This window comes from Chlamydotis macqueenii, chromosome Z, assembly GCF_036417535.1.
Source record: "Chlamydotis macqueenii isolate bChlMac1 chromosome Z, bChlMac1.mat, whole genome shotgun sequence".
Classification (NCBI taxonomy): domain Eukaryota; kingdom Metazoa; phylum Chordata; class Aves; order Otidiformes; family Otididae; genus Chlamydotis; species Chlamydotis macqueenii.
In genome coordinates, this window is record NC_141593.1 from 4,652,058 (window position 1) to 4,664,954 (window position 12,897).

The window sequence follows — 12,897 nt, forward strand, 5'->3', positions numbered from 1 at the left end:
ACTTTTGTACCAATAACACATTTTGCTTAGTACTTGCAATTTGTATACGAATTAAGAGTGGAATGCACTATAATTAAGAATACAGCAACATCATCTATACTTTCCTATTTCAGCCTTGGCAAAGCCTTGACCCATGAATATTCACAAAGATGCAGTGGATGCCTTTCTGTGAGTTCCAACTAATTCCATGGCAATTGTTCAGGATGGCTCCAGATGGCAACATCTCACAAGCACCGTTACCACAGATATTCCTTTGGTAATACTAAAAAAACCGTGTACACAGAACTGGCAAGAGTTTAAATAGAACTTTAGAGAAAAAAAACAAAAAAGCCAGCAATTTTGCTTTACAGGAGCCAAGTAAGTTTTGCAGGCATGCCTTGTCCCTCACAACATTTATGAGAGGCAGATGCATAAATAAGCATTTTGGTTAAGTTCAAATAACCTGATGGATGGATCTGAGGAAGTGCTACAGATACAAAAACATCATTTTCTAAGTTTTCTGAAGTGCTGCCTGTGCAGTAAGGTCTGCATATAGGAACAGCAAATGCTCAGATTCTTTCTGGGAAAAAAAAAAAAAATCACCACATTTTTTGGGTAACAGTGCTAACTTTGGAAAATCATTTTTTTTTGTGTGTTATTTAAGACCTCCTAGAGAGTCTAAGAGCTTTCAGAATTAAGGAGTCTAAAATCCCACTGTTCTCTTATCAACCCTACCTCCAAAGTTCAAAAGTCCTAGTCACTTTGCAAGGCAGTGCTGATCACAATATGAAAATTGCCGAGCAAATTCACAGTACTTGTAGAAAATTAATTGTTGCCATCTAATCACGTGCCTTATTCTCATAAATTTCAAATTATATGAGCTCTTTGTGGAGACAACCATACCATCTACTTGAGTCTCCTGCATAATGAGGTAGGTAAAAATGCATCAAACAATCTTTGCATTGAGTATGTAGCTTTTAGTTTATCTGTGAGAATCTCTTTTACAGAGTCTTTACACTGAGACAGAATGCTTCACCTCCTAGGTAAATTGTTTCAATTATTAATTGTCCTCTTTAACAATTGTGACCTATTTCCTATCTGAATTTGTCCAATTTCCACCTCAAACAGCTGAGCTCATTAAAACTTTTTACATTAAAGAACTGTCCATCAGATCTCTCTCATGTAGGCAAACATAAAATGATTTGCGTTGCTTCATAACCTTCTCCTGACGTAAGACAGAATCAAGTATTTTCTGAACATTTCCCATGCATTCACTTCTTTTAAGCACTGACAAAAATGCAAACCAATTTATTTCAAGAACGTTCTTAATAAGGTCTCATTGGTGAGGTGATACTACCTTCTCTTTCAATTTTGTGCTCTTTTAGTACACCAAGGATATTGCATACACAACCATTCTCTTTATGACAGCAAAATATTTCGAGATGTCTATTTAGTATTACTTTGTATTCTTTTAAAAGGCAATGTATTCCAGAATACTACCCTTCAGTGCTACAATAAAAAGCATAAGTTAGCCTCCCAAGTATGGAAAGATAACACTGCTTTGCTCAAAACACTGTTAGAACTCTGTTGCTGATACGTTTAAAGTAAGCATGAAGCGAGTTTTTCCTCAACTGCCCCTCAAAAAGAAGTCTGATCAAAACTAAAGAATAGATTAAACTGAAAAAGTTAACACTCTCAAGGAAGAAACTAGCAGAAAGAGATTTAGAAGATACTTCAGGCTAATACTATAGATTTTATCTTCATAACAAACATGATGAGATGGAAGTTTATTACCTCCCATGGACATATTAGCAGTTTGACAGCCAATGAACCACACAGTAGAATCCAACTGAATTTAATGGACTATTCACATGCTTGCAATTATGCACAAGCTTAAATACCTCCCCAAACTAGAGCACAGACTTCTATCAGATCTATTTTCAGGCTCATAGAAAAGGTGATGTAATGAGAACTCGGCAAAATTGCTAACTGTAGTTTAAAAAAAAAATAAAATTGTAATGCTTTTTTTTTACACAACTCTAGTAACCAAGCACTTCAGCAATCTTCTACTTTGTGCACAGAATAACTTCTCAGGAAGCCTTGCAGTTACTGATGTTAAGATGTAGAGCTTAATTCTACAGAATTAATGATTATTTAAACTCACTTCCCGCCCTCCCCAGGAACAGACTGGCACATTGATATATGCAGAAAGAAATTTACCCACAGTCAGAACTTAAAATCAGTTTGCAATTAACCGCAGGATCAAATGCTGCCGAGTACTAGATCTTTGCACGAAAGTTTTTCAGCACTGCAATTAAAACTGACTGCTGCAGCTTAGCTGAGAAGAAACACAGCAAGATGACAAATTACCTCTAGAGCTGCAACAGCAGTAACAAGATTAATATACATTGACTTATGGTTCTTGTAACAAAACCAATAGTAATTCTTACTTGAAATCTCCAAGTTCCAAAGTAAACCATGTATTCTAAAAGTTTCTCACAGAGGATGTGCAACTAGGAAGAAATTTTTCTATGGTGTAAAAAAAAAAAATTAAAAAAAGAATGAGGAGTCCAAATCTGATGATTTATACAATTATTTCATTCTACACACTTAAGAGGAATGACCAAACAGGACTGCACAGTTATATGAATCTGCACGAGTAGAAGTTTTATTACACTTCAGTTCAAATCTGAAATGTCCTGTAAGAATGCTACCATTAGTTACCATGATAGACCTTTTATTTTTCAAAAGACAAAGAAAAAAGAGGAAGAGGCAATAAACTGCGAAGGATAGTTCAGAAGAAAATACAGGGGATAGGGAGGAGAGTAGAAGCCTTTAAATATAAATTACTTGAAGCCGAACTTATTACGAGAACTGAAAAAAAGTCGATCATCGCTTGCTGCAGAATCACACACAGGATGGAAAATTAGCATGGTAACAAGCCAAAAAAGGAAAGAAAAAATCTCACACTAAAATAATAAAGAAATACTACTTTGCACCATGATCACATCTAAAATTAAAGGTTTATCAACTATGTTGAAACAAACTCAAGAGGAAAGCACATCAAGAGGAGGAACTGAATACTTAGTTTTGACTACACTTTTGCTGAAAAAAAAAATGACCAAACCCCCAAAGAATGCACAAAACCCAAACCACAAATATCCTGTGAGACTCCAGTCAAAATCAGAATTAAGCTCCTCCCTTCCTCTACCTGCCAAAATTGAAAAAAAAATCTCAAGTCAAAAATCAAGCCGTCATTTTATTCATGTAATGTAAAAAAATACCAGGATGCTACAAAGGCACAGCTTGATCAGAGCAAACACTAACTACAATCCCACATCTTAAATTCTGGGGTAATTAAAGGACACACACCAACACCACAACTCACACCACACCACAAACAATGTTATGGGGAAGCAGAACACCATGAGAGACAAGCAGAAATTAAACTATTTCATGGAAAAAAAATGGTATTTTCCACCAAAAAAAACCCCCAAAAAACCAACAACAACAAAACACACAAAAAATGTGTTTTAAAGATATGAAATTTCAAAACTTGTAAAAGTATATTTACATTTGATGGGACATTTCACTAGAAAAAGGGAAGTTGTAAAGTTAATTGAGAGGGAAAGAGCATAACATCTACCAGAATAATGGGCAGAATAAGTATTAACTGCTGGTAAACTCACACTTTATTTTTGCTTGAAGTGTCTTCAAGGAGAATTAAAAAGCCTATAATTTTGAGAATGGTATCACACATATTGTATGAAGCTGGTGTCATAGAAAACTCCAAGGCAGGCCCACAGAACTGCGTACAGTATGAAAACCAGGATGGCAATAAAGAAGAGACAAAAGGCTCAAGAAAAACCTAATCATCATATGAAAAATTGCAGTCAAAGGTCTGAGATAATGTCAGGGCTGTGTCTTCACTCAGTCAAATGCATCTCCAGGTTTACCCTTCTCCCTTTTGGTATTCCGTGTTTTTGGAAGCATGACAGGCTTAGGATTGAGAGACGAGAAGCAAACCCAGCTAGGAATAGTGCTGGTGAAGGTAAGTTCACTTCATTGCAAGTTCCAAGATTTTCACTTATGCTTTTTGTTCCTTAACCACAAGACTGCCCTTTCCTTCTCAGCAAAGAGCAGATTTGTACAGAGGGGTTTTTTTTTATTTTTTTTTGGTCCTCAAGCTTGAGCTACTGTACAAGATAGGTCATAGTTATCCTTGTATTAAATTATTTACTAGCAAGCAATTTCTCACTGATAAATGTTACCTAAAATGGATTAGGTACTAAAGGCTCAAGGTTAAGATCAAATTTTTAGAAATTCTTAGGAAGCCTTTATAAACATTAGGGCAGCATCTGAATCCATACTTCACGAACATTTGTAGCTATGTTTTTCATAATTACGGAAGAAGGCAGCAATACATTTTAAGCTAACATATCAAATGTATATATGAGAACCCTTCCTCAATCCTATTTAGTTTTCAGACTAATTGTAAGTCAGCCATTCTGAAGACTGCTGACTGCTCAAGTATTTATTCTTCTAACAAAATTAAGCAGCATTGCTGGTGTTTTCTAAGACTACTAGCTACAAAATTTTATCACTCCAATATAGGATTGTTCATTGCAAAGCCTGCTGCTTAAATTTAGAAACTTGTGTCCTTTTTCACTGGGTCACTATATGCATTGTATGTAAGCACCCTGAATACTACTAAAATCTCAGATAAAAATCAATTCATTACCAAGAAAGAGAACAATAATATTTAGTGGTTTTTTGTGAGTATTTTTACTGTTTTACCTTACAATTTTTACCAACAGTTAGCACTTAACACTCTTGTAGCAGAAAATAGCACTGAATTCTTGACTTAACCTTTATCATAATCTTTTTCAGCAGAAGACTTTCTTGCTTTCCCTGTTGCTTGCAGTCCAATCAACTCACAGTATAAACGATGCAGATGCTCTATCTACATGAGCACCTTTATCTGAAAGACTATTCTGACAATAGCTTTTGTTTTCAAGGCTTGGATTTGAACAAACTGCAGTTTCTAAACAAGCTTGTGTAGTCTTCTCTTTTTTTTTAAAAAAAAAAAATAGAAGCCAGTAATGATGTTAGTGGACATCATTCACTAAATTAAACTTCCATGAAAACAAGGGTTTCAGCTGCTGCATTAGGAAAAGATGAAACTGTTCCAGCTCAGAATTTCATCATATTGGTCAAAAACTTCTAGGCAAATAGACTGCATGATACACAGCAACAGGAGCACAGGGGCGTTCTCACACTTGGTTCATATTGTGATGTTTATTCCATCTTTTTCTTTTAATTTTGAAATTCATTAATATACATAAAAAATCAACAGCCCAGAAACAGAAAAGCTGGGTGCGCAGCTGCAGTGTCATTACCTAAACGGACAGAAAGATGAATGTGTCTGCCTAGACAAAATAAGCTCCATGTCAATGCGACACTTTTATAAAGAATAAAACTCCCCAGAGCAGCAAGCAAATATAAATACTGAAACAAACAGACTCTAACCAAAGAAAACTGAGTTTATTTCTCCTATAAAAGTAAATTTCCTCTTGGCACTAATAAATCTTAGAAATGTTTTCTAGCTCCACCTTTTAACAAAACTGATATTTTCAGTCGGGTGAAAAGGGACAGATAGCCACTGCCTAAAAAGGCATGTCGAGCACCAAATTAGAAGTCCTTTCTGTCTCACTAACTTTTGAACTTAACTCTCAATTATCCACTGACTAACTCCTGGGGAGGAGAGCAGAGAGGGAAAGAGCAGACGGAGTTTTGCTACAAACCAGATGAAAAAACTGGCAAAATTAGCTCAGGCTTAGAATAAAGCTATCTCAGGAACTCTGTATGTACCTCAAGTCACATCATCTCTGCTTCAGCCTTTATACCTGTAGAACAATAATCATTTTACTTTGCTATGTTTAACATAAAAGGAACAAAACATGTCGGCTCCCTCTTCTTGCTAGTTTCCAAACATTTATACTATTCTTTTTCGTATTACAGTGGATGAGATCTAGCCAATGTTTGCACAGACTTGAAAACACAGAGGGTGCTTTCAGTGTTAGAATCTGTAGGAAGAAAATTCTCCACTCTCCTGAATGGTTTGATTTTAGCCTTTTCTGTGTATACCCAAAGGCACTATCAAAACTGAATGGGGCTACTTTCACAAACATCAGTTACCCACTGCTTGCTGGAGGCCAGGCATCTGAGTCTACATTCACAATAACGTCGCCTGTAAGTGAAACGGTTGCAGCATCTTCACAGCACCTTCCTGAATCAATGGGCATCTGAAACACAGCTCAGTCAATTAGAACACTGTCCTTTATGCCTGCCGAGTTCTTTGTGCGCCAATAAATCACTGGTCCCTGATGTTTTCTAATTTAAAGGTCAAATTTGCTATGAAGGACAGATAGAAACCATCTGGCTTTCCTGTAGAAGAATCAAAAGGGTTTGTTTTTTTTTTTTTTCATTAGAAGGTGACAATGCTGAATACATTAGCTATGTCTGAAGAGTGATGGTCTCCCTCTTCCTTACACAAAACTGGCTGTATAATTGACTCCAGATTTTAGTCATTACTTCTTAAATTTACAGCACTGGCTAATTTTAAAAAGCCCAACAATTAGTGTTGCAGCTTTACTGGAAATAAAAAAGCAAGTGGCACTTGTCGGAAAAATACGTGTGTATGTGGAAATTTTCATTTTATTATCAGTTATGCATTGACAAGTCAACATAAAGAGCTTTCAGACTAACCCTTTTCCTGAAAACTGCTAAGTGGAAAAGAAAAAGCGAAGAGTGGAAAATGTAAAGGCAATTACCTCAGAAGCCATAGAAACGGAAAGGCAAACTGGGGAGAATCTTTCACTACTTTTCAATTTAATTTCATTTTGTGACATTTTTGAGCCAGAGTGGGTTTTCAGAAAAGCCTAAATCAGAGGGTGGCAGTAGGAGATCGTGTCATGTACCATGAGGTGAAGCACACTAGGCTGACAGTTTTCTTTATAAACAGTATGAAGAGGACAAAAGGACACTAAAGGATCAAAAAGACAACTAATTTCGAGCTCTACAGCTACTTTTTCTTGGTCAAAAATTGACAATCGTTTTACTGTTAAACAACACACCAAGAATTTGAAGAGCGTTCCTATGGTTTTGAGAATGGGGACAATTTTATGTAGTTGGTAATCACCTTTTTCTGTGTTTTTCTATGGGGAAAAAGTGTGATTGAAACTGGAGTGAGGGAAGTGAGTCACCAAACCAAGCTTTTCTTACAGCTGAAAGGTACTAGACAGTTTACCTAATGCTATTGAGTATACACACTGAAAGTGGATAGCTCGTTGAAAAATATTTTTCCATACTCTCTCAAAGAATAGTTGTGAAATTTCAGACAGCTTTTTTGTTTTCAGGCCAATGCTGACTACCTAATTTTCAGTCCAATTTTAGGTGTGACAATGCATCATTAAGGTTAGCACCGATTTAATTTCTTTAAACAAATGTTAGGCAAAGCAAGTAAGAAGGTACTGCCCAATTTTGGTATGCTCTAAATCTGCATGTCCAGTTGAAGTCATTGGGAGTTTTCTGGTTCTTTTCAAGCTAACAGGAAGAAAATATCGACATTGTTATCTTTCTTCGATAAGTAAAATCAGTTTGTGTAGAGCTTGTTCTCTTTTGAACAAGAAGAATGTGAAAATATCTTCACAGGTTACAGGAACAGAGTGCTCAGCTCTGCTTACACCATCCTGTGCCATAAACCATGTCAAACAGGTGTAATCTATACTTATTTTACAGGAAGTTGTACATGACACCAGCTATTGTTAAATTTTGCCTTGACTCAACACGTTTTTCCCAAACCATTTCACAACTATTGGATAGAAACAACACCCAGTCAATATGCTTTCAGTTAGATTCTAAGCTTGATTACACAATTATATTCTGCCAGTTACTTCCGTGGTATGCCATGTTGTTACTGGAAGGCAGATGATATTTTGGCAAAACCAGTCTACAACTATAAATATCCTTCCTTTCCTTTCATTCCTTAGGTTAGCAATAATATTCCTTAAGAGTGCTTTCGGCACTAAGATTTTTCTAAAAGGTCTCATTTAACTTACCAGTCTGAAATGATTTAAAAAAAAAAAAAAATTGCAATTCAAATAATCCAGTGCCTCACTGAAGAGGACATGTTCTACATAATACTTTATTTCATTATCTTACCTTGTTTCCTGATTCGTATAAACATAACAAAGTCCAAGGAATACTGACTTCCAACCATCTTTTCAGTCTAACTAGTGGCCATCCTCTTACAGCACACATATATACCATAGGAAGTGACAAAAGAGAGCACATGAAATCAAGCTGTACAAAATGACAGTAATGTTCTTTATTCTAGTTCAATTTATTTTACTCTAGCCATTATTATCATACAATATTGTTCTGATTTTGTTTAGTGAGGGGGGGCCTAAGGTGGCAGCTTCTGTAGGAAACTGCTAGAAGTCACTCCCCTTTGTTCAGTGGACTCGGCCGGGCCCAGGGCGGACCTGCTGCTGGCCAAGGCCGAGCCAACTGGTAGCAGAATGTCCCGTGATAACGCCTCTGCAATAACGTATTTAAGAAGGGGAAAACAGAAAAAAAAAGAAGAGAAGATGTGAAGAAACGGGAGCAGGGGCAGACAGGGGGAGGCGCGAACCTTCTGGGCCTTGCGGCCCTCACCCTCTGGCCTCCTGCTGGGAAGCCGACTGGAGCTGACTCGGCCCGGTCCGGCTTCAAGGAGTGGAGAGGAGAGGAGAAGAGAACCTGAGAGGCGTCTGCCTGAGCCAGTTGTGAAGAATTTCTGGTGAGAGGAACGGCTGCAGACGCCAAGGTCAGTGCAGAAGGAGGGACAGCAGTAACGCTGCTCCCGGCAGAGATTCCCCTGCAGCCCGTGGTGCAGCCCATGGTGAGGCCGGCTGTGCCCCTGCAGCCCGTGGAGGCCCACGGAGGGGCAGAGATCCCCCTGCAGCCCGGGGAGGACCCCACGCCGAGGCAGGTGGAGGCCTGAAGGAGGCTGTGGCCCGTGGAGGGCCCACTGGGGCAGCCGTTCTGGAGCAGCTGCACTCAGTGGAAGAGATGACCCACGCCAGAGCAGTTTCACGAAGGACTGTGGCATATGGGAGGGACCCCACGCTGGAGCAGGGGAGGAATGTGAAGAGTTCCTCCCCCAGTGATGAAGCAGCGGCGTGGAACAACGTGTGATGAACTGACCGCGACCCCCATTCCCTCTTCCCCCCTGTGCCGCTCGGTGGCAGAAGGAGATAGAGATAACGTTAACACTGGGAAAAGGGAGGAGTGAGGGGAGGTTATCTTGTTCTCTGTCTCATTCTCCTGCTGTTTGTAGTAATAAATGAATAGTTTTCCCCAAGTCGAGTCTGTTTTGCCCGTAACGGTAACTTTAAGGATTTCTCCCTGTCCTTATCTCAAACTTTGAGTCTTTTTCTTATATTATCTCTCCCTGTTCTCTCGGAGTGTGGGGAGAGTGAGAGAGAGACTGCGTAGTCTGGCCCTGACTGAGGCTGAACTATGGCAAATATACACAAATTTTACTTTTATTTAGAATATGTATATGATTACAAAAATTAACCCCTCATTCTGGCTCGGTAGATTGCAGTCTGAAATTTTAGAAAAGGGGAACACCAAAAAAGGCAGTTTTACTCACTAGCACGTTTTCACATATTACCACATTTTTCATGAGCAGTTTTTTACTACACAAATTTCTTTGTGGTTTCGTCATAAACTAGTATTCTGATTTACCACCAAACTTAGATAAGGTTGCCTTTACCTTGTTACCTCAACGACTTGACTTCAGCTGCCTGTGAGACCACAGTCTCACTGGCCCACCAGTGCCTAAGGTAAAAATGAGGGCTCTACAAAACAGAGCATGAGAATTATACTGCACCACCAGTAAGAAATATGCTGGCTATGAACTTCCACCTACACTACTAAGCAGGATATCTTCTTAGACACAGAAACATTTGTAAATCTCCACCTTTGTCTTCCATGAAAGTGATATCACAGTTGAAATGGCTATTGACTGGACTCACACATCAAAGGTAATTTAATTTTACAGGTCAGTCCAAAATGGATCTTTAGCTAATTTGAGTCTGTTGAAATACATATGGATTTTTTTGTTTAAAGCTTTTAAAAAAAAAAAATCAATTGAGATGCTGAAAGCATTTATTCAATTTTCCTACAAGGTACAGTATTATCTTGTTAAATGACTGAACAAACTTGCCACTCAGCCCAAGAGATGCAAGACATCTTGTTCCTTTTTTTATTAGTACTAACAAAGCTCATAACTGATTTGAGACAGGCTAATGGGCATTTAGCATCCAAAATAACTTTTATAACACATTATTTTAAAACAATCAACCATGACCTATTCACCATTTTAGAATGGGTTAAGATGATTGTGATCCCAGCCTACTTACACGGCTGATTTGCTAACTGTTTTTTTAAAGTAAAAAAAAAGTAAAATAAAAAAATTGAGAACTAAATAAAACAATTTCTGTCATAGGAGCCCCAAACGTATTTGTATGCTTCCAGCAGTTCATAATGTCAACAACTGTTTTATGGAAGGGTTCTCTGTTCAACTGCTCATATGGGATCCCATTATGATGTATGATTTTTTGCACAAATTCCAGGAGTACATTCAAAGGACAATTTTTGAACCAAAAGGACCAAACCTGAACAGTTAACAGGAGTCAAAAACAGTTGAAGAGTCAGAAAAAAAATGAGAGTTTATATAAAATATCAATACTTGAGGGAGGGCTAAAAAGTCTATGAACTACAAAGAAAACACTTACAGACAAGCTAAACAATTTGGTTATCTTTCTGATAATACTGTGTGGGTTTTGTTTTGTTTTTTAAAAGAGCAAGCACACTGTAAATGAACTTGCAGAACTTGGGAAAGTAAAATCTTCTCCTCTAAAGTATCTGAAAATGTGAAAGTGATTTGCACTCCTTATCAGAAATACTTGCCTTCAGTTTTAGCTCTTTTCACATTTTAAAGGGTCTGTGAAGAAACAGACTTTAACCTATCATGAAAGTCACAATTCACCAAGCTGCAGCATATAATAACTAAACTTATGTTCTTTTCATGCAAAGGCGGCACTATTATTTATACTTGTAAGGGAATTTAGGAGTAACCACATTGATGTCATTCACAGCTCTTAGAACTTTTTTAGATTTTGCTTTCTTCCATGATCTCCAATTGGACACAATAGCATCATGCTTTATATAACCTTGATTTTTAACTACTGTGCACCAGTGAATGGTAACATACTTAGCAGCTGCAGAAGAGACTTGTTGGCTTTCAATTCTTTACCTTGATTTGTTATTTCAAGAAAATTACATGAGAAATTTATGTAGAGCAAGACAGTTTAAGAAATGCATGAAATACTCAAATGGTGCTACATTAAGACAATTCTTGACAAATATTTTCCAAAATCTGACATCCTATTATCTTTAATTACAGAAAGCAATATACCCTTCGATAGGTCTTCTACAGAGCTTACCAATATGAAATATTATGCCGAGATACTAGTAAGAAACAAGGATATTGCATGTTAATTGGCAATAAACACTGGGAGACTCCATTTAATAAAAATGTCAGAGCACACAAGAGAGCATTCAAGGCGAGAATGAACACTATCACGTCAAGTGACAGTGAACTCTGGGCAGAGATGAGCAAGATTAAAATGCACAGCAAGTCTCAAACTTATAGCTGCAAACATGAAAGAACTGGCACTTGGAATACAATGAAACCATCAGTTTGTTCTCTTGATGACTATTTCCGCCAACAACAAACTTCTTAAAATTAGCCCCTGCACCACCTGTAGGTACATACTTCAATTTCTCCCAGGATTTACTGTGCACCTATTTGTAGACTTCGCAATCTAAAAGGTTTTCCCCTCCTTACAGTATCACTGAAGTAAAAAAAAAAATATACTTATCTCCATTTTTCCAACAGATAGCTAGAACCAAAAATGTCATCTTTATAAAGATTAAATTTATAGGGATGTGTTGCAAGTACACTGTTAGGAAAGTCTCTTCCTTTGGTCTCTCTACAAAAATGTAGTTACTCCCATCATCTACAACTTCGTAGGTATTGAATCGGTTTGGTTTTCTACTTTAAGCCTCTAGGTTCCATGTGAGTAACCTACGCTATCTTTGCAGGGCATTTAGGGACAGCGGCAAGATTTAAATATTGATATACAAAAAGAATTAGCTGTCAGTTTGTCAGAAAAGCAACCAAGTGTAGGCAGGGCTGTCATCTTTACCACAAAATACAGCACCTCTGGCTAGCCTAGCTTTCCTGGAAATGAAATTGAATAGCTATGTGAATACTTTGTATCAATTTGAAACCAAGAAACTCTGAACAGAAAAGCTTGAATTCTTGCAGGCAAAAGGAAAGATTTGGCTGGAGTCACAATTTATTTTTCTTTAAGCGAATTGCACTAAAACATGAAATATTAAAGATTCTGAAACTCTGTTTTCATACCTTATTGAAAACACTGAAGAACAGCCCATTTTAGAGAAAATCCACGGCTCAAACAAAAATTAGACTGAACTGATTTCCATTGGATACACAGGCTCCACAAAGTCTTTTGTGGAATTAAAACAGGTAGTCCTTCACTATAAAGCAGGTTATAAAAAAGCCAACATTTGCCTAAAAATGTTGCCTAATGAAATCTAGATAAACATTTATCCAGTATTGTTAATGTCAACTGTTGTTGAAACATCAAATGGATAAGAATGATTCAAGCTGGTGCAAAGGGACAAAGTTAGAGTTACGGGACACAAGTTTCTTTTCACAGTAAACAAAAATTTCTTGGTGATGAAGATATACTAGTCTACTGGTTTCATATCTTCAGC

The 12,897-nt window shown here is 37.4% G+C and overlaps 1 protein-coding gene and 1 long non-coding RNA gene across 5 annotated transcripts in view; both read right to left on the bottom strand.

Annotated features, from left to right (window-relative positions):
- Nucleotides 1-12,897, bottom strand: part of PIK3C3 (phosphatidylinositol 3-kinase catalytic subunit type 3) — an 83,643-nt gene that overhangs the window by 8,052 nt on the left and 62,694 nt on the right. The window lies entirely within an intron of this gene.
- Nucleotides 1,722-4,335, bottom strand: LOC147596229 (uncharacterized). The gene is made up of 3 exons (XR_015261458.1): nt 3,669-4,335; nt 2,430-3,190; nt 1,722-1,968 (listed from the first exon to the last, which is right to left on the bottom strand). It is a non-coding gene; the product is annotated as an uncharacterized LOC147596229 (long non-coding RNA).